The sequence below is a fragment of the Euprymna scolopes genome, chromosome 46 (assembly GCF_053919585.1).
Source record: "Euprymna scolopes isolate OS-2025 chromosome 46, ASM5391958v1, whole genome shotgun sequence".
NCBI lineage: Eukaryota > Metazoa > Mollusca > Cephalopoda > Sepiida > Sepiolidae > Euprymna > Euprymna scolopes.
In genome coordinates, this window is record NC_136527.1 from 210,389,009 (window position 1) to 210,412,577 (window position 23,569).

General features: G+C 34.9%; 1 non-coding gene across 1 annotated transcript; it reads right to left on the reverse strand.

Annotated features, from left to right (window-relative positions):
• Positions 1-9,623: 9,623 nt before the first annotated feature.
• On the reverse strand, positions 9,624-9,785 carry LOC145271577 (U1 spliceosomal RNA). Its single transcript, XR_013865986.1, has one exon. It is a non-coding gene; the product is annotated as a U1 spliceosomal RNA (small nuclear RNA).
• Between the last annotated feature and the right edge of the window lie 13,784 nt (positions 9,786-23,569).

The window sequence follows — 23,569 nt, forward strand, 5'->3', positions numbered from 1 at the left end:
AAATCTAAGGAACGAAATGTAGCGATACATATGAGTACTAACACTGGAGAAAAGCTATATTCTTGGGAACAGTGTCAATATAAACGTTCTAATAAACAAAATCTACCTATGCATATGACTGACACTAAGGAAAAATCGTATTCTTGGGAACAAGGGGAATATGTCTGTTCTGAGAACCCAAATCTAGCGATGCATATGAGTACTCACACTGGGGAAAAGCCGATTTCTCGTGAACAACATCAATATTCACGTTCTGAGAAACCAAATCTAGTAATGCATATGAATACTTACGCTAGAGAAAAGCCATATTCTCGTGAACAATACCAATATTCAAGTTCACAGAAACCAAATCTACCGATGCATATGAGTACTCAGACTGGAGAAAATCCATATTCCCGGGAACAATATACATATCCACGTTCTGATCATTCAAATCAACCGATGCATATGAGTACTCACACTGAGGAAAAGTCGTATTCTTGGGAACAAGGGGAATATGTCTGTTCTGAGAAACCAAATCTACCGATCCATATGAGTACTCACACTGAGGAAAAGCCATCTCCTTGGGAAAAATGGGAATATTCACGTTCTGAGAAACCAAATCCAGCGAGGCATATGAGTACACACACTGAAGAAAAGCTATATTCCTGGGAACAATTGGAATATTCTCGTCTTGAGAAACCAAATCTAGCGAAGCATATCAGAACTAACACTGGAGAAAAGCCATATTCTTGTAATCAATGTACATATTCATGTTTAACTCCATCAAAACTAGAGATACACGTAAGAACTCACACTGGAGAAAGACCATTTTCTTGTGGACAATGTCAATGTTCATTTTCAACTAAATCAAATCTAGTGAGTCACGTAAGAACTCACACTGGAGAAAGACCATATTCTTGTGGACAATGTCAATATTCATTTTCAACTCAATCAAATCTAGTGATACACGTAAGAACTCACACTGGAGAAAAGCCATATTCTTGTGAAATATGTGATTATTCATTTTCACAAAAAGCAAATCTAGATAAACATATTATAACTCACACTGGAGAAAAACCATATTCTTGTGGACTATGTGATTATTCATGTGCACAGAAACAACAACTTACGAGGCACATGAAATTACACATTAGGGGAAACCCATATTCTTGTAATAAATGTGTATATTCATGTTTTACTAAACGAGGTCTAACAAAACATATGAGACACCATAAAATGTGAAAGTTAGATTCATGTGAACAATGTTAATATAAAAATTCTCGTAAACAAAATCTTTCTACACATTTCAGAACTCACACTTGATAATCTTGTAAACAATGAGTCTATTATTGTTCTTATATATCATATTTATTGAAACAAAAAAAATTTTTCTGAAAAAATAAATGCTTACTTGAAATAACTTAAATGCTAACTTAACATTGTCCTCGGACGTATTCAGAATTTCTTTATAGGTTTCTGGGGGGATTTTCAATGCGGATAATGCTCATTATAAAGTCAGCTATTGATCAAAACGTCGTAAACCATAAGATATCCATATAAAATAATATGAAAAAATACAAAATAATGCCGGCACCTAAGATAAAAGACAGAAATGAGACGATTTCAAATATAAAGTCTTGATAAAATCTATGCAGATCCGTGTATTTCCATGATTTGTAGCAACAAAGAATGGAGAATTTATAACTCATAAAACCCATGGATTTTTATCAAAAGAAATTGCTTATTGTCGGAGCCTGCAATGTAGATAATTCTCACACTTATTAATAAAAAAACATCATGTATAAAAATAACATGAAAAAATACAAACAAATGCTGCACCCAAGATAAAAGACAGAAATGCGTTTTAGATATAAAGTCTATATAAAATCTGTGCAGATCCATGTATTTCTATCATTTGTAGCAACAAAGAATAGAGAATTAAGAACTCATAGAACCCATGGATTTTTTTATCAAAAGAAAGTTTTTTGCTATCACTACTCCAAATTTGTAGCAAATAAAATAAAATCCTGGCTGAGAAAATTAAAGAAAAGAAAGCGATGTCACTGCAAAGGAAAATAATTCACTGGTTCGACCCCAAAATAAACTGTCGGCGACGAAAGTCTCTTTGTTTTCAATAAAAACACAAATATCAACTCTCATAATTAAAAAAGAGAATCACAATTGGCTTCATTCAACGATGCATCAGAAACACATCTTAAACTACACTTCCATTCATTTGTTAATTCATTTGAACAGTTTTAACCATGCCATCTCATCACTTACAACCATGATATTATTTGTGAATTGACTCCCATATACGTTACTTCTCATCAACAGCTAATAGCTTAACCAGATATCTCCCCTATACGTCCCTTATCATCAACAGCTAATAACGTAAAACTCTCAAACCGTCACTCGTTTCCATCAATGGCAAAGACTCACTTTATCTTTTTCGTTATTATCACACCGTCACTCACTGGTTCTTTCTCGTTACTATCAATGGCAAACCTACTGGACAATAACCTTAGAAATGCGGAAGCAGATGGTCAATAAGTGCAGAGTATGGAAATGTAGAGAAGAGCTCAGTTGTCAAATGTCAAACTATGAGAATTACAACGACCGAAATAAAGAGTTTCTGCTGCTATTCAACATTGTAACATACAACACCCTCTGTCTGGAGATTAACCAGATATCTTAAGCTTCATAACTCTAAATTAGGAGTCTCTCAATTGCAATAATAAGTTTTAATAATAAGTTTTGTGCTCAGGGCGTCCTGAGCACAAAACAAGACCACGTGTTGAAAACTGAAGCTCTAGAATCGACCGATTTTTTGCAGAAAAGTTGTTACAGATAAAACAATTTATCGCCTCTTACAGTGCTGTGACTGCTGGAGAACATAACCTGCAGACTCATTATCTTCTTGTATATAATAAGAGACTCAATTCCCCTCTCTGGACAACAAGAGATGGCACATAAAAACTTACTATGTTTACGTCCTTAGCCATTACGTTACCTTGGTGACCTTTGACAGGACCCCTTCACAATATAACTAACGACTGCAATTACATACACATTATTTCGTTATATTAAAAAATTACATTTAGTCCGAGGAGCGCCATGACCCTCATCGTTCTAATTTAAAGAGTAAGTAGATAAAATGTCACCCTCACTTTACCGACTACTTTTACGACACCATTTTACACCAAGTACTTTTATACTTTTACATGCTTTTCCTGGGTATTAACCGTCATTAACTTACTGCACATTTCTAAAACGTACGCATAATCCTACCTCTTTAATCGGACAAAAATGATGTCTACCTGTTAAATATCCGTCGCCGCTGATTGGATGAGAACTATTCATTCTACAATTCCGACATTCGGTTATAACACCAAATAAACGAACACTGATCATCTATTAAAACGCTGCCATTTTTTAAAGATATTTTTTCAATGAACTAAAAGAAAATGTTTTACAAATTAATTCCTTTTTCAATTACTCTTTTAAAAATATTTTTTCAATGAAGTAAAAAAAATGTTTATAGAAATGAATCCATTTCCTTTTTTTTTTGTACTTTTAACGATATTTTTTCAATGAATAAAAAAATATTTCACAAAAAAATCCTTTTTTTTTTTCAATAATTTTTAAAGATATTTTTTCGACGAATAAAAAAATTATTTCACAAATAAATCTTTTTTGCATTGTTTTTTTTTAAAGATATTTTTCAATTGACTAAAAACGATATATTTCGGAAATAAAACAAACAAATTATTAAAACACTTATTTAAAGAAGTAATTTTTCCTATACATCGGTCGGTCGGTGTTCTTGTTTTTTGTGCACTTTTGAAAATGCCCGATCTATGGGTCAGTGAAATACAACTCCTCCGGATTTTCTTAATACAAATGTATTTAACCACATTTTTATATATTTATTTTGATTATTCTGATTACTGGTTTCAGCTTCGACTAATCAAATAATAATGAAATGTTCAGTCTTTAATAATATGATGAATTTCCTGTTTTCATATATTTTAGTTTTTAATGAATTCGACACACAAAAGAGAACATTACTGGAGAAATCGCAACAATTCTTCATCATTGACAAATATAATCTTAACTTGATAGGAAAACAATTCGGCACACTTAACTAATTCCCGGACATGTTTACACTAGGGACGAAATAACGATTAGACCGTGTTGCTGTTGCGGTGATCTAAATTCATTGTTGATTTTTTTTCTTTAAATAATTGCACGTTTAAATCGTGATTTTCATATTTGAATTTTTGTTCTTTTATAGTTTCATATATTTTATTTTTTTAATAAATTTAATTCACAGGAAAAAAGAGTTGTATCCATTTACTAAAGAAGTCAAAACAAACAAAACGAATTTTTCTGTTTTTAACACAAAAGAAAACACGAATTAATCTCGATTTTTTTTTCATTTTGTATTGAATTCCTGGAGTGAAAAGTAGGTATTTTTTTACACGTATGAAATTAATCCCATTAAATCCATTTAAACATTTTATTTTTATTGCAATTCAATAAACAATATTGATTCAACCATGCTTTATAACAAACATGAAAAAAATATATGAATCTTCGATTTTTAAAAATCGGCCCTCTTTCAGTTTAGGCAAATTGAAATTAGGAAGATAGAAAAGGAACAGCAGTCGTCTGACACCGGTTAAAAGAATGCAATTTGATTGGATAGAGAAATTATGACGTCATTACTATGAACTATTGATAAAAATTTAAATTGTTGAAAAAGAATTAGAAAAGAATTTAATAACTAAGTATTTAATAATTAATAGTATTTTTAGAATTAATTTTTTTTAAGTTAAGATATAATTTAAGAATTGAAATTATTGTAAAAGAATTTAATAAACATTTAATAATAGTATAAAAATAATTAATGTAGAAGCATTTTTAAAAGTTAGTCATTTAAGTAACAATTTGATCGCTGACTGATAGTGAACTATTTTACTTTTATTTTAAACTATATTTTATATTAAATTAAATATTACCGCGTACAATAATATGTATCAGAGAACAATATCAGTTATAATTATCTTTGGTTGCTTAAAAAACTTTTAAATAAAAAAAGTACTTTTTTATCATGCATGTATTTATTTATTAAAAAAAATTGTTTTCTAATACTGTCAATTTCAACAACTTATAAATCAGTAACTGTAAATAAAAAAGGTGTTTCCAAAATAATCAATTATAATAAACAGAACGACTCATAGAAATCTATTTATATTCTTTTTTCATTTAATATACTTTCATAGAAATGTTTCTGTTATGTCCAAAAAAAAAACTATTATTTCTGAGTAACTTTTTTTCCAGAAAGATAAAACCCTGAATTTTATCATATAGGAAGCAGAATAATGTAAAACTTTTTCTACTATTTTTAATTACATTTTAAATGTTAAATTTTCCCCAAAAGTTAACAATTGGCGTTTTTGTTTTGCACAAAAAAAACGTATATAAATAGTTTAAAAAAAAAAAAGAAAAGTTTTTTGAATGAATTAATTTGTTTATTTTTTGTCTAACTAAGATTTAGGGCGATTTTCCAGAATATGCATGAATATTTTAATATAAGTACCTGGATTTCAAATAATTCCACTTATTCATATAGGCAACCAATTACTTCGAGTCGATTTGATTACTCTGTTTACATTTGTACTTGAGAAAAAGCAAACTACGGAAGACCAAAAAGCAAAAAAAAAACTTATTTTTCAGTGACGAAAATTTCAATGTTTTATTAACGCTGAGGCTGGAGAATACCAGATGGGTTACCATTTGTATGAGTTTGGTTTTTAATGTGTATGTGTGTGGGGGGCCAGTCGCTCCAACATGTGGAGGAAGGGGGGCAATTTAAAGCATAATAAAAAAAAAAATATTTCAGCGCGTTTGGTCCACCGTAGTCGAAAGGCAGCAAACCTTTCCACACTGGATCGAAAAAATGATGATATTTTTAACACAAAGGGCACAATATTTATCGATTTGTTTTTTGTATTGATTCTTCAAAGCATGCCCTATTTAATAATGGTCATATATTATTCACATCGCTAAAAAGAAATTGTTAATTTATTTATCAAAGATTTTAAAATGGCTTTTTTCGTATAAATATTAAAAAATCTTTTGTTGTGTTGCTTAACTTTAATGAATTATTTTACTTAACATATTCACCGAATTTCACACTTCAAAACTCAAAAGTGGGATAATTAAACACAATCGAAATTTTCATATTCAGACATCAAAATAAGGTATGCAAACAAGTTTTTTTTAAATCTATAATCCCATCCCTTACAACAACACAATGTTTTGTTCGGTTTCAGATGATTATTTTAAGCATATTTGATACCCCCTCAAAACAAGGGGGGTTGTAAGCAAAAAAATATAGATATATAAATATTGTTTATGAAAAATAAGTACACTGTTATAAAGTTCATTCTTTAAATAATCGCTGAAAATTTCGTATTGATTGGATAATTACTTGATTTTTAGTAGATTTTTTAAAAGACGGTTCGTCAAAAAGTACTTGGCTGCCCCCCTCCAGTTTTGGCGGTGTCTACCTAAAGTGCAAGAGGGCCAGATTTGGTGTCAGAAAAAAAATCGGTTTGTGTCAAGAAGCGAAAATAATTATAAAAATAATATTATAAAAATAATTATTTGTCCAATCATGAGAACTGTGTGTGATATATCCAAATTGATGAAATTAAGAAAGTGAAAGGAGGGGTGTGGTCATTTTTTTGGCTCATTTGACACTTTTTGGTGTTCTTACCCTAATGCACGACGGGCGGCCATCTTGCTTGCCAAGCTGTAGTGATTACGTTGGATAAAGAATGTCTTCAAATATGAATAAGTACTCGTTCACGCAATAAATAAATGCGATATTCGTTCTCAGCGTACCCAAAACTGTTAAAAGTCGACAATTCAAGGATGAATGCCGATTGGTCCGTAAATTAAAAAAAATACTGTTTTATGGTCATTATTATACCATAGAGATGTATGTATCTGATATCTAGGGACTGCCAAATGATTGTGAAGATTGGACCTCATGTGTCCGTGACGTCAGATTTGTGTTAACTATACGAACTATGGAAAAGCAGAAGCGAATTAATTTTTAAAACCTTTGTTTATCTTCTTCAAACTGCAATTAATAATTAATCTTTGTTATAATTTTGTTAGGTTTTAAGATTTACAGTTTAACGATTAATAATATTATAAACATTTGTATATTAAATATGAAATACGGTTTTACTGTTACCTACGGTTTGGTTACCTACGGGGTTCCATATTTTCTTCGGTAAAAAGAGACTAGAAAATATGAGAGGGCTACGAAATGCTTAATATTTGTGCAATAATATTTTCAAATTGTTTTTAATCTGGCGATAAAATAGTTGAAAAGAGTCATGTTTACATTAAAACTTAATATTTAAAAAAATGTTTAAACACAATTAATTAAAAAATATATGTTGTAATGTTGTATATTGGTTTATATTGGAGGAGATGATATTTTAAAACGTGTCATGCGTTATCTAGTGGATGTAAGATAGTGTTCTTTTAAATAAATAATAAACGTATAAATCGTATGTATGTTGTTTAGCTAGGAGGACATGATATTGACGTGTAAACTGAATCATGTTGTATTAGACTTATCACATGGGATATCTTTACAGTTCATATGTAAGAAAAATAATATATGCTTCATACTTTTTTCTTCAAGAGTTCTTCTGTATCTTCCCGCTGGTCTGTGACAACCATGAAACGATCAGCATCATATAATTGAGACAACTATTATTATTTGTGAAAACATTAAAACAATTCTTTATATTTTTATAATATAAATTTATTACAGTTGTCTCAAATGGTTTTCACAGGATCTGCAGTTTCTACATTTTCTGTTCATACAGCCCCCTCCAGGCTGTCTGTCCACCCTTGTCTAGACGTCTGTCTGCTCTGGTGGTCAATCCTCAACTCTCTGAATCTCTCCAAAACTAACTATATCACGTGTTCTCTTACGTCACCATATTACGCTATGATCACAGCCTAAGAGTCATAACATGAAAGTAACGGAACATTTTGAAATAATGGAATTTTAATCGTTTTAATCTTTTAAAAAATAATTAATTTTTAAGAAGTTTATTTTTCTTGGCATTAAACAATACGAATATGGGATATATATATATATATATACATATATATATATATATATAGAGAGAGAGAGAGGGGTAGTAGGAAAATAGATATTGAGAAAAATAGGGGTAAAATCTTTTAGGTGAAATTATCTATACCAGCATGAATAACATATAATGTCATTTTATCTCATCATTTGTTCAATTTTATTTTAAGAACTTTAATATTGTTACAAGAAGTAAAGAAGGATTAAGTCTCCATGATTGACCACAAAGAATAATCAAGAACGTTAAGATCACGTGATTAGGGAGGCCATTCTTGTTTGCTGATCCAGGACTAAAGTTGTCTGTGTTACTTGAGCGGTTTGGCTTGTCGCACCATCTTGCAATCAACAAATACAGAATTATACCATCAGGTTAGTGCACATTTTAAAATGTCCTCAATGTAACGTTCTTTGTTAAGAACAAGAAAAAAATAGTCTTTTGGCATTTAAAAAAAAATGATGGAGATTCCCCTCTTTCAGAAATGGCTGCTCAGACCATCACTGATGATGATTTCTTCATTTTGAAAATCTTTTCTGCATTATCAGGTATTCTCACAAGGACTTTTTCATTTTGATGCTTGTGGGATGTTGAAGTGAGAATAACTTTTCATCTGTGAAGATGATGTTATTGAGCGTGCCTTGTCTGATAATAAGGCTTAATAAGAGTCGATTTCTGATGAGTTTCTTTGCAATTGTGGGTGCAGAGAGAACTGTCGCCTTTGGAGCTTATAAGATGACATTAATAGGTCACTTCGACATATCCTTCACATCGTTCTTGGTGATGTTTGTGCTTTGTTTTACATTTGTCCCATGCATCTTTTTGGATATTGTCTGTTTTTTCCCTAATTTTTGTTATAAGTTTAGGTGTTCTTAAGGTGTGGGGACGTTGTTTATCTTTGAACAATGAACTTTCCACGTAATGATAAATCGTCCATTTTTTTAAACATTTTGTTGATTTTGAGGTTTTTCCCCCAACTTGAATATTTCTTGTGCACGTACGTCATTCTCATGTTGATCTATGGTTAATCTTCTCTCCAATTCAACAGACATTGTTTAAAAATTAACATCTTTTGTTTCTAAAAAAAAATTAGAAATCATACATTACATTATCATATAATGACAATGAAATATTAAATTTATTTTAATATTATCATAAGAAATAGTTCAGAAATTTTGTAACAGGGCTTATGTCCACACTGTATATCGAAAGAAGACACTTTCAGTAGCTGTAGCCGACAGCTAGACGAATTCCTCACGATTAAACGTTGATTACATTTACATGCAAATTAGATACAATCAGAACGTTGGAATTGAAGTGGATTATAAACTGGTCGAGAGAAATGGCGTATTTCTTGGTATTACAGAGATTAAGGGTGATTAAGCGGAGGGAGTACAGACCTACGAGTGAGAGGTACTTGGAAGAAGTAGGAAAGGATTTCTGATTTTGATTGTATTATCGGGGTGAGCGCGAACGCAGACCCCACACTTAGAAATAGCACGCCCGAGTCGTCCACATTTGGGACGATCGCAAAGGTCAACCCAACCGCAGTGCAATGGATGGGCCTCGCTCTGGGGGAACGACCGTAATGATCACCGTTACCCCACGTAAGGTAAGTATAATTTTTTATGTGCCCACCACTGTTTTTATATCACATTTCTATACTAACCACGATCAAACACCAATAAAAAAATAAAATACGCCCACATAATTTTCACCAATATCAGTATATCACAACATTTCATTCACTAATAACAACAATTCATAACAAATAATTTACTATCATTTAAACGTACCAATATTTTCACAAAGTACCTCAATTCTTAACGGAACTTACATTTTACTATAATATTCAATGTCAATAGTCTATTGGTATTTTTTTAAAAATGATGGAGCTTTACCTCTTTCAGAAATGGCTGCTCAGACCATAACTGGTGATGATTTCTTCATTTTGAAAATCTTTTCTGCATTGTCAGGTATTCTCACAAGGACTTTTTCATTTTGATGCTTGTGGGATGTTGAAGTGAGAATAAGTTTTGATCTGTGAAGATGATGTTATTGAGCGTGCCTTGTCTGATAATAAGGTTTAACAAGAGTCGATTTCTGATGAGTTTCTTTGCAATTGTGGGTGCAGAGAGAACTGTCGCTTTTGGAGCTTATAAGATGACATTAGTAGGTCACTTCGACATATCCTTCACATCGTCCTTGGTGATTTTTGTGCTTTGTTTGCTATTTGTCTCATGGACCTTTTTGGATTTCGTCTGATTTTTCCCTAACATTTTTGAGAAGTTTAGGTGTTCCTATGGTGTGGGGATGTTGTCTATCTTAAATCAACGAACTTTCCAGGTGATTAGTAATCGTCCTTTTTATAAAAAAATTTTGTTGATTTTTTAGTTTTTTTCCCCCAACTTGAATATTTCTTGTGCACTAGGTGTGTCAGAAATTTCGTGAAAATAGTGAATAATTCCACCCCAGCTTTCCAAGCTTATAACTCCTCGAAAAATGTAATTCGAGCCCTAATTTTTTTTAAATTAAAGGAGTAAGGACGTGTATTTTTTTAAGGTTTGAAACTTCGGCCTTTACAGGTAAATTTCTAAAAAACAGTTCTTTTTTTTTGTTTTAAATTTGAATATATTATTTATTGACCTTTTCTCTTTAATTTATGATATATAAGACTTTAGTATATAAATTAATTATTTACTTTTTAATAGATATTTACAAATTGGGAGGCGTGAATTATTCGACCCTCTGTCTTTCCAAGCTTATAAGTCTTCGAAAAATGTAATTCCAGCCCTAATTTTTTTTCAATTAAAGGAGCAAGGACCAACGTTCCATAAAAAAAAAGAAAAAAAAAACAAATAACGTGGTTAAAAAAAAAGGTTTTAAACTTCAAACTTTACAGAAGGGGCACTCCTGCAATTTTAAAAATTGCCTGAGTAACCCCGTCGGCATTCCCCGGTCGGGGCGCCTCAGGCAGCAAGCAATAAACTTGCCCCACCGGAAAGCCCGGTGGCAAGGCCTGGGAGGGTGGACCTCCTAGGTATTACCCAGGCGGTGTACCTCAGTCCAACAGGTGCTGGGCTGGTTCCCGGCCCCTCACCTGTTGGGCTGAGTATTAAGTGACGAATACTTGACTGGTACTACCCTGTCTCCCTGCAGCCGAATCCGCTAGGAGACACATCCCATCATACAGGGGTATAATGGGGTATTTATTTAAATGCTGCCCACATCAGCATTATTTGGCACAAGGCCTGGAAAGTGGGACACCCGCAGGCTCCCCTAAAGGAGGGGCACTCCTGCAATTTAAAAAATTGCCCGAGTAACCCCGTCGGCATTCCCCGGTCGGGGCGCCTCAGGCAGCAAGCAATAAACTTGCCTCACAGTCCAACAGGTGCTGGGCCGGTTCGCGGCCCCTCACCTGTTGGGCTGAGTGTTAAGTGACGAATACTTGACTGGTACTACCCTGTCTCCCTGCAGCCGAAGCCGCTAGGAGACACATCCCATCATACAGGGGTATAATGGGGTATGATCCCACACAGTCGGACGATTCTATTTATAAACGATGCTGCTAGGAACTGACTAATCGAATTAATTCACGTTCTGCTACCAAACCAGAATTGCTTCATAAACCAATCAGAAACCAGAATTGCTTCATAAACCAATCAGAAACCAGAATTGCTTCATAAACATTAAACTTTTTCTGAAGCAATTACACATATTGTTTTCGTTCCGTCTCGACACGGTAGGAATATTTTGCTCTGTGGAACTGTCTACTGCAAACCAGTCACCTCTCAAGACTTGTTTAAAACAACGAACCATCTGAAACTTTTATGAAACTAAACATGGCTTACACTTCTAAATCTACAGTTACTCAAGACATTAAAAAAATGAAAATAGTGAAAAAAAAAGAGTTATATTATACGTATCCGTTATGGAATGAAGTTCTCCGAAAAAAGTAACTTAATTTGATCAAGTATTTTTTTTTTTTTACAAACGAAAATCACAATTTAATGTAACCGATCCATCCATCATCGCCATTTGGCTATTAAGGGACACAAGTAGATGGTGGCTTTAAACGAAAAAATAATTAACAAAGGACAAAATGAAAAACGGATGAAAAAAAAAGGAGACAAAAACTTTATAAAATAAATGAAAAAATTATCTAAGTAGTTTTTATTCTCATGTTTCAAATAAATCTTCTCAAAATTTGACAATCTTTAAGCGGTGATTTGAGTTATCTCCCTCTGGCGTCCGGTTTACCTTTTAAAAGGTATTTAAAAAGAAATGAAATTCGACTTTTAATTTAATAAAATCGCACCATCTGATAAATATGTGGGGGAGGTACTTTACAAAACGAGAGTTAAATGTGAACTCGTAATATATATATATATATATATATATATATATATATATATATATATATATCGACTGGTAGTAATCGTGACACCCTGCACTGAAGAATCCCGAAAGGATGAAACACTAGTGTCTGTAGGTATTTAATTATTATAGTAAAAAAATAATTATGACAGCCCCTTTAAGAAATTCGTTTCTTATCGTTGAGCACTTTCAGTTGAATTAAAAGTCGGTCAATTTAGCTTAGGCACCGCCAAAAATGGCCGCAAAATAAAGTTGTTGTCTTTTTTTAAAACGAAATTATATTTACTAAAATCCATTACTTCTGAGTAACTTTTTTTTCCAGAAAGATAAAATCCTGAATTTTATCATATAGTAAACAGAATAATGTAACACTTTTTCTACTATTTTTAATTAAATTTTAAATGTTAAATTTTCCCCAAAAGTTAACAATTGACATTTTTTGTCTTGCACAAAAAACGTACATAAATATTAAAAAAAAAGGTTTTTTACATAATTAATTAATTTATTTATTGTCTAACTAAGATGTAGGATGATTTTCTAAGAGAATATGCAAAAATATTATAATATAAGTACCTGAATTTCAAATAATTCCACTTATTCATATAGGTAACCAGATATTTCGCGTAAATCTAGAGTCTATATCGACACTATTTACGTTTGCGTTTTAAAAGAAGAAAACCATGGAAGACCAAACAGGCCAAAAAAACTTATTTTTCAGTGACGAAAATTTCAATGTATTATCAAGCTGAGGCTGGCCAGTACCAGATGGGTGACCATTTGTATGAGTTTGGTTTTTAATGTGTATGTGTGTGGGGGCCAGGCTCCCCAAAATGGGGGGGTGCAATTTAAAGCAGAATAAAAAAAATTATATCAGCGCGTTTGGTCCACCGTAGTCGAAAGGCGGCAAACGTTTTCAAACGGGATCGAAAAAAAATGATGCTATTTTTAACACAAAGGGCACAATATTTATCGAATTTTTTTTTTATCGATTATTCAAAGCATACCCTGTTTAATAATGGTCATGCATTATTCGGCTCGCTAAAAAAATTGTTAATTTATTTATCAAAAATTTTAAAATGGCTTTTTTCGTATAAATATTAAAAATTTTTGTTGTTTGTTTTGCTTAACTTAAATTAATTATTTTACTTAACATATTCACCGAATTTCACACTTCAAAACTCAAAAGCGGGATAATTAAACACAATCGAAGTTCTGATATTCAGACGTCAAAATAAGGTATGCAAACAATTTTTTTTTTAAATCTATTATTCTGTCCCTTATAACAACACAATATCTTATGTTCAGTTTCAGATGATTATTTTAAGCATATTTGTTCCCACTTCGAAATAAGGGGGGGGTTGTAAGCAAAAATATATATATATATATAAATATCGTTTATGAAAAGTAAGTACACTGTTATAAAGTTCATTCTTCTCCTAATAATCGCTGAAAATTTCGTATTGATCGGATAATTACCTGATTTTTGGTAGATTTTTAAAAAGACGGTCCGTCAAAAAGTACTGACCTGCCCCCCCCCCAGTTTTGGCGGTGCCTAATTTAGCTCTTATGCTTAGATCATCGTATAACGATTTGATCACTGTCTGTCTGACGTAATGAGCATTTAAACTAAAATGTTTAAAATTCAACGCTATTTCACACGGTTAATGGTAGCCGAATGGATACGGCCTCCGCTAATCGAGCCAGAGATGTCTCATGTCGCAGGGTTCGAATCGTTCGACTGGTAGTAATCGTGACATCCTGCACTGAAGAATCCCGAAAGGATGAAACACTAGTGTCTGTAGGTATTTAATTATTATAGTAAAAAATAATTATGACAGCCCCTTTAAGAAATTCGTTTCTTATCGTTGAGCACTTTCAGTTTTTTTTTGTTTTTTTTTACACAGTGATCACCACTTATCAAGGCCCGGAAGCCACTCAGGGATAAGGGTTATTGCAAGTACATCACGTTAGTGAGGAGATTTTATGAAGTGTTTAATTAGGGGGGCGGTTCATTAGGAATTTGTTAACATTAGACTTGAAGACATCCAAGTTGTAGTCCGGGGGGAAGCAGGCAGACGGAACAGAGTTCCACAAGCGTGCAGTTCTAAGAAAGAAGCTTTGCTCATGAAATCCGCGTTTTGATTTAGGCACAGATATAGAGTGGGGGAAATTTTTCACAGTGGATTCAGCTAGACGGGTGTTTTTCGTGAAAGTTTGGCGAGGGGGGACCAGGGATTGGAGTTCAGACGAGCACCTGCCATGAAAATAACGATAAAACAAGGATAGGCTCGCAACGTCTCTTCTGTGGGAGAGGGGTTGCAGGGTAGAGAAAAGGGCATCCCCCACTAAACCACGAAGTCTATTTTGTACTCTGTCAAGGCATGATAGGCTGTTTTTGGCAGCTCCTGCCCAGATATGGCAACAGTATTCCATCCTTGGCCGTACTTGGCTTTTATATAGATAGAGAATTGCATCAGTAGTGAGATATCTTCTGGAGCGGTAGAAGGATCCCACCATCTTTCCTGCGACCTTGGCAACAGACTTGATGTACGTGTTCCATTTCAGATCAGGAGTAAAGGTCAAACCCAGAAGCTTGTCAAAACACGGGGCCTCACCCAGACGAGAGTCATCCATCACAATTGATGCCAGCTGGGGATCAGAGCGTTGATGATGTAAGGATAGGAGTTTGGTTTTAGATGCATTAAAGGTAACTAGCCACATCTTCCCCCACTGAACCACGCGCTCGAGATCAGAGGAGAGAGAATCCGAGAGAACTTCGTCATTTACAGCCTTTGATGTGTTGCCGTAGATGGTCGTGTCATCAGCATATATGTCAACGAATGATTTAAGCATGTGTTTAGGGAGGTCATTGATGTAGATCAGGAAGAGAGTTGGGCCGAGGATTGACCCCTGAGGGACTCCAGCATTTATATTGCAGGCCTCCGATTTTTGTCCATCTACCACTACTCTTATGAGCCTATCGGAGAGAAATGATTTAATGATTGAGAAAACATTTCCAGTTATACCGTAGCTGGAAATCTTGTGAAGTAGACCCTTATGCCATACTTTGTCAAAGGCCTTTGATATGTCAAGAGCAATTGCCCTAGAAAGGAAGCCTTTGTCAAGAGATTCACTAATCCTGTTGGATATAACCGTCAGCACATCTGCGGTAGATCTTGCAGAGCGGAAACCATATTGTGTGTCACTAAGAAGGTTGTTTCTGCTGAGGTGGTTGACTATTTCTCTATTTAATATTGATTCCAGTAACTTACTCATAACGCAGAGAAGACTTATTGGTCTGTATTGAGAGGGAGATGACTTATCACCTGAATTCTTAAATACAGGGCAAACTGATGAGGTCTTCCAGGGGGTCGGAAAGCACTTCTCCTTAAGGCAGCGCTTAAATAGTTTCGTAAGTATGGGAGCAAGTTCTGGTTGAAGCTTTTTTAACACTATAATTGGGATGCCATCAGGGCCAGTTGCTTTACTGGAATCTAGGTTTTTTATTAGCTTGGCGACCTCATGCACGGATATTTGTATATTACCTAGCTTGTTCTGTGTTATAGGAGGAAATATGGGGAGTTGATGGCCTTCGTCGCATAGGGTAGAATTAGCTGCAAAGTTCTTTGCAAATAGTTTGGCCTTGTAAGTTGAATTAAAAGTCGGTCAATTTAGCTCTGATGTGTAGATCATCGTATAACGATTTGATCACTGTCTGTCTGATGTAATGAACATTTAAATTAAAATGTTTAAAATTCAACGCTATTTCACATGGTTAATGGTAGCCGAATGGATACGCCCTCCGCTAATCGAGCCAGAGATGTCTCGTGCCCCGGGGTTCGAATCGTTCGACTGGTATTAATCGTGACACCCTGCACTGAAGAATCCCGAAAGGATGAAACACTAGTGTCTGTAGGTATTTAATTATTATAGTAAAAAAATGCTTCTACTTCTGGTTATAAAAGAGATGAGTATCGGCTGAAGAGTGCTTGATATGGGTATCATCTGCGAGTCAGGACATTTTACAACATTGCGTTACTTCTTTATCAAAGGAAGAGGTAATACATGGGAGGGCGTAAAACATGACAAGTAAAGCCAGAATGATGATAACGCGACACATGGCTGAAATGTGCAAACAAACTAGAAACAGGTACTACACTTCCATTGTTAATCCTTTGATGCTGATTGCATGTAAAACATCAGGTTTATGTCTGGAATTATAAGTTAAGGTCATCGTAAAGTTAACGGAATCGAATCTGATAAAAATAAGTCGCAATTTTCATAATGTAATCATGTGATTATTGTTTTGTTTCTTGTTGGTTCAAATCTAGTTTTTGTTATTTGATTGACTTCGCTATTTGTTCAATTCCTTCCTTTTTGAATTGTTTATGTGAAATATTCAGTTTTGCATATTTTTTTTATTTGGATATTTGGATTACTGTTCTCATCTTGGATGTAAACAGTAGTTCGACTAATCCAAATCATAATGAAATGTTCAATCTTTTACACGAGGAACAAAATAATGATTACACCGTTTTACGATGAACATAAGTTCTTTGTTCTGAAGCAGTTGAATTTTTCTTCTTATAATAATTTCACGTTTAAATCGTGTCTTTTGTCTTTTAATTTTGATTCTTTTATATTTTCATATATTTAATTGCTTAATGAATTGGACACACAAAACAAAATTTGTATCAATTTACTAAGGATTATATTAAGAAATCATAACAAACAAACACATTTTCTGCGTTGGACATAAAAGAAAAACGATTTTTTTTTTTCGCATTAAATTCCTGGAATGGAAGGTAAGTTTATTTATTTTCCCTTTGCAGCAATATTATTCAACAACTTTAAAATAATCTTTAATATTAAAATACGTTTATTTTTTATTGCAATCCAATAAAAATGTTGGTTTCGTGAATAAAATATATATGAAATGTGACCATGTGTGTCACGTCAGTGTCAATTTCTTTCCAGCTCCTCAAAAAACCTTTAAAATGACGACTTTTCTAGGTGTTCAATGGTGCTGAAAACGAATATCAGATTTTAATTTGGGTCAGATAAGTAGTTTTCATGATATAAAGAAAGTACTTTTTCCAAAAGTGGGAAATCACTTTCTTATACAAATTTAACGTAAAAAAAGCACACACTTTCTGGTCACCTAATAATTTCGTCATATAAAACAAATTTGAAAATGAAAAAAATAAACAAATTTCTCAGTAAAAAACAGCGCCGGTTTTTGGGGATGCTGAAAGCGAATATCACAATTTAAAATTGCTTTATGATATGAAGAAATTACTAAGTGACCAGAAAGTGGGTGCTCATTTTACGTAACTTTTATATAGAAAAGTGATCCCCCACTTATTGCAAAAGTAATTTATTTATATCATGAAAACTACTTATCTGACTCAAATTTAAATGTGATATTCGTTTTCGGCATCACCGAAAACCTATTCGTCGTCATATTAAAGTTTTTTGAGGAGTTGGACAGAAACTTGACATTGACCGAAATGTGTTTATTTAAGTAAAATTGAAATGTTAAAATACGTTTACAATATGAAAGGTAAGTTATTTTTTTACGCTTTAAAAAAATCCCATTCAATAACTTTTAACATAATCTAAAACACTATTTTTGTTTTTTGCAATCTCCCTCAAAAATATTGATTCTTAAAATTATATTAAACATAAAAAAAGGTTTAAATTTTATTGGAATCCAATAAAAAGATTGATTTCGTCAATAAAAATGTGGGTGCTCATGCAGAGAGTGAGCCGTGCTGAAATAATAAGGTTATTATTTAAAAAAGCCATTCTTAACATGGGGAGGGTGTTTTGTACCTATTCTATACTTTAACCTTACAATTGAATAAAAAAACATAAAACTTTAATTAAACTTGGAAGTACGATTTAAAAAATAGCGCGGATCAGTAAATGCACTAGCACCGCCTATTTAATATATATATATATATATATATATATATATATAATGTGTGTGTTTAGATTGGATAATATGTTACCCACACATAACTAACGAACTTTTGTAGCTTTTAATCTTGTATATATATATATATATATATATATATATATATATATATATATATATCGATTGTTGATCTCTCTGAATGAAAGCCGCATTGAGATTCTGGGTAGATTCGGTCGGCAAGAACGTGTAGTCGCAGTAATACTATACGTGCGAATAGCTTGCCAACGAAGCTCAACAGTGAGATACCGCGGTAGTTGTTGCAGTCACCGCGGTCCCCTTTGTGTTTGTAGAGAGTGATGATATTTGCGTCTCTCATGCCCTGAGGCACTGAGCCTTCTCTCCAACACTGTATCAGAAGACTATGGAGGGGCTCAAGCAGGCTAGCCTTTCCACTTTTTAAGACCTCTGCTGGAATATAGTCCTTTCCTGAGGCTTTTCCTGATGGCAGTCTGTCTATTGCCCTCGATAGTTCTTCTATGGAAGGCTCCCCATCGAGCTCATGCATCAGCGGTAGATGATCAATGGCATCCAGGGCGGACTGATGTACCATGTTTTCCCTGGAGTAAAGCTCGGAATAGTGTTCAACCCATCTGTCTAGCTGTTTAACTTTGTCTAGTATGGGTTCACCCGATTTAGACTTCAGTGAAGCAGTTTTAATTATGGGTCCTGTAGCTCTCCTGATCCCGTTATACATATGTTTTATATTTCCTGTATCAGCTGCATGCTGGATAGACTTGGAGAGCTTCATCCAGTAGTTGTTTGCAGCTTCCCTTACAGCCTTTTGATCTGCCCTTTTGGAAAGCCTCAGTGCAGCCAGCGATGTAGGAGATCGGTTGGCCTTGTATGAGAGCAAGGACAAACGCTTTGCCTCAATCAGAGGGTTGAGGGTAGCAGAGTTGGCATCATACCAGTCATTGCGTTTGCTACCTGTCCTCCTCCCAAAGACTTTGAGAACTGTAGAGTGGATGGCATTTTTCAGTGTTTCCCACTTTTCAGATGCTGTCCGGGTGTTATCTCCTTTGAAGGTGGAGGTTAACATCTCGATATGATCTTCTCCCTACGCCAACTGCAAGAGAAGTGCAGAGAGCAAAACCAGCCTCTGTATGTTGCCTTCATAGACCTGACCAAGGCATTCGATCTCGTGAGCAGAGATGGACTATTCAAAATTCTCCCACTGATCGGATGCCCACCAAAACTCCTCAGCATCATAAGATCCTTTCATGATGGCATGAGGAGCACTGTGCAATTTAACAGTGGCATGTCTGCTGAGTTCGGGGTGAGGAGTGGTGTCAAACAGGATTGTGTGTTGGCCCCAACACTCTTCGGCATCTTCTTCTCCCTACTCCTGAAGCATGCTTTCAAGAACACAACGGATGGTATCTGCTTGCACTCCAGGTCAAATGGTGGTCTCTTCAACATCGCCAGACTCCGCTCCAGGACAAAGACCAGGACAGTTCAGATAAGAGACATGCTGTTTGCCGATGATGCAGCTATAGCATCGGATCAGGAAGATGGTCTTCAAAGACTGATGGACAGGTTTGCTAATGCTTGCAGCCTGTTTGGTCTCACTATCAGCCAGAAGAAAACCCAAGTCATGGGACAAGCAACCGCCTCCCCACTCAGCATCACAATCCAAGGCACACCACTAGAGGTCGTACGCCAGTTTCAATATCTAGGCTCCACTGCTTCAGACACCCTCTCATTGGACGTGGAGTTAAACAAAAGGATTGGAAAGGCATCCACAACCCTCTCTAAACTAACTAAAAGTCTGAGAAAACAGGCACCTTACCACTTCCACCAAGATGACCGGCTACAGAGCGTACATCCTCAGTGTTCTACTGTACGGGAGTGAATACTGGACCACATACTCAACACAAGAGAGGAAACTCCAGGTCTTCCATATGAGGTGTATACGTAGGATGCTTGGTATCACATGGCAGGACAGAGTGAGTAATACTGATGTTCTGCAGAGAGCGGCCATCCCATCCATTTACTCCCTACTGCGTGAGCGACGTCTTCGCTGGCTGGGCCATGTGCGCAGGATGGATGATGGGCGCATCCCTAAAGACCTTCTCTATGGTGAGCTTGCCTCAGGCTCAAGAAAGAGGGGGCGACCCCATCTTCGCTACAGGGATGTCTGCAGGCGTGACATGAAGGCTTTCTCAGTGGACAGGAATACATGGGAAGCCTCTGCAGCTGACAGAACTACCTGGAGGAAACTGATACGTCAGGGGATTATTATCAGTGAGAGGACCCTCCATGTTGAAAACGCTGCAAAGAGAGCTAGGAGAAGAGCGAGTGTACAGGCGGAACAGCCGGACGAAGTGGCAAATTGCATAACAACCTTCGTGGCTGTGGTAGATTATGCAAATCAAGAAGTGGTCTCTACAGTCACACAAAAGGATGCATACAGGCAACATCTTAATACGGCGCTGATCCATAGTCGTTTTTACTGACGGATGCCACACACACACACACACATATATATATATATATGTGTGTGTGTGTGTGTTTAGAAATAGTTTTCTGTCCTAATTTTCCTATTATGTCGCTAGATAATTGCGTTTGAATTTTTATATTTTATTCAATGTTTTAGGTTTTGGAATACTGGAATAAGGATTCTTTTATTACGTTTACATTAAATGATCATTTTATTACGTTTACATAAAATGATTTTTTTTATTTCGTTTACATAAAATGATTCTTTTATTACGTTTAAATAAAATGGTTATTTTATTTCGTTTACATGAAATGATTCTTTTATTTCGTTTACATAAAATGATTCTTTTATTTCGTTTACATGAAATGATTCTTTTATTACGTTTACATAAAATGAGCACTTAACAGAAACTTAATAGAGACAAAATAATTGGTAAATATTTATCATCGAATCCAACGTAGTTTTAGTGCTAAATAAATAAATAAAAATGTATTTTTTGTTTGCCATTACGTCTGAAAGCCATTAAAAATATTGCGAAAAATAGAATCAAAAACACAAAAGTTAAATATGTAAGACTTCGTTTTATAAATTAAACTTAAAATGAGCACCCACCCTTTCGTAATCAATTATTCAATCTGATATTTAGATTTTTATGAAAATTTTGTGTTTATTTACTTTAGTGATTTCTGAGAAAATAATAATGTTTACCATGAACAAAATAAGTTGATCCAAAGTTTGTCGAATAAGGATAATTTTCTTTTAATAAAGTTTTACATAAAATGAGCCCTCATTATTGGTAATCAGCACTTAACAGAAACTGAATATAGAACAAAATAATTGGTAAATATTTACAATCGAAATCAGCAAAGTTTTTCAGTATTCCATTGTTTTTTTTTAGTTTTTTTTTACTTTTAGAAATAGTTTCTTTTTTATTTTTTTACACAGTGATCACCACTTATCAAGGCCCGGAAGCCATTCAGGGATGAGGGTTATTGCAAGTACAGTACGTTAGTGTGGAGATTTGATGAAGTGTTTACTTAAGGGGCGGTTCATTAGGAATTTGTTAACGTTGGACTTAAAGACATCCAGGTTGTAGTCCGGTGGGAAGCAGGCAGACGGAACAGAGTTCCACAGGCGTGCACTTCTAAGAAAGAAGCTTTCTTCATGGAATCCACGTTTTGATTTAGGCACAGATATAGAGTGGGGGAAATTTTTCACAGTGGATTCAGCTAGACGGGTTTTTTCGTGAAAGATTGGCGAGGGGGGACCAGAGATTGGAGTTCAGACGAGCACCTGCCATGGAAATAACGATAAAACAAGGATAGGCTCGCAACGTCTCTTCTGTGGGAGAGGGGTTGCAGGATAGAGAAAAGGGCATCCCCCAATAAGCCACGAAGTCTATTTTGTAAAAGGATCCCACCATCTTTCCAGCAACCTTGGCAACAGACTTGATGTACGTGTTCCATTTCAGATCAGGAGTAAAGGTCAAACTCAGAAGCTTGTCAAAACACGGGGCCTCACCCAGACGAGAGCCATCCATCACAATTGATGCCAGATGGGGATCAGAGCGTTGATGATGTAAGGATAGGAGTTTGGTTTTGGATGCATTAAAGGTAACCTGCCACATCTTCCCCCACAGAACCACGCGCTCGAGATCAGAGGAGAGGGAATCAGAGAGAACTTTGTCATTTACAGCCTTTGATGTGTTGCCATAGATGGTCGTGTCATCAGCATATATGTCAACGAATGATTTAAGTATGTGTTTAGGGAGGTCATTGATGTAGATCAGGAAGATAGTTGGGCCCAGGATTGACCCCTGAGGGACTCCAGAATTTATATTGCAGGCCTCCGATTTTTGTCCTTCTACCGCTACTCTTAGGAGCCTATCGGAGAGAAATGATTTTATGATTGAGAAAACATTTCCAGTAATACCGTAGCTGGAAATCTTGTGAAGTAGACCCTTATGCCATATCTTGTCGAAGGCCTTTTATATGTAAAGAGCAATTGCCCTAGAAAGGAAGCCTTTGTCAAGAGATTCACTAATCCTGTGGGCTATAACGGTCAGCACATCTGCGGTAGATCTTGCAGAGCGGAAACCATATTGTGTGTCACTAAGAAGGTTATTCCTGCTGGGGTGGTTGACTATTTCTCTATTTAATATTGATTCCAGCAACTTACTCAACACACAGGAGACTTATTGGTCTGTACTGAGAGGGAGATTACTTATCACCTGAATTCTTAAATACAGGGCAAACTGATGAGGTCTTCCAGGGAGTCGGAAAGCACTTCTATTTAAGGCAGCGCTTAACTAGTTTCGTAAGTATGGGAGCAAGTTCTGGTTGAAGCTTTTTTAACACTATAATTGGGATGCCATCAGGGCCAGTTGCTTTACTGGAATCTAGGTTCTTAATTAGCTTGGCGACCTCATGCACGGATATTTGTATATTTGTAAGTTATCTAGCTTGTTCTGTGTTCATCGCATAGGGTATAATTAGCTGCAAAGTTCTTTGCAAATAGTTTGGCCTTGTCTGACACTGACGAGATGACCTCTGGTCCATTGATAATGGTTGGGATAGAACGCACACTTCTGTTCAGGATCCTATTTGT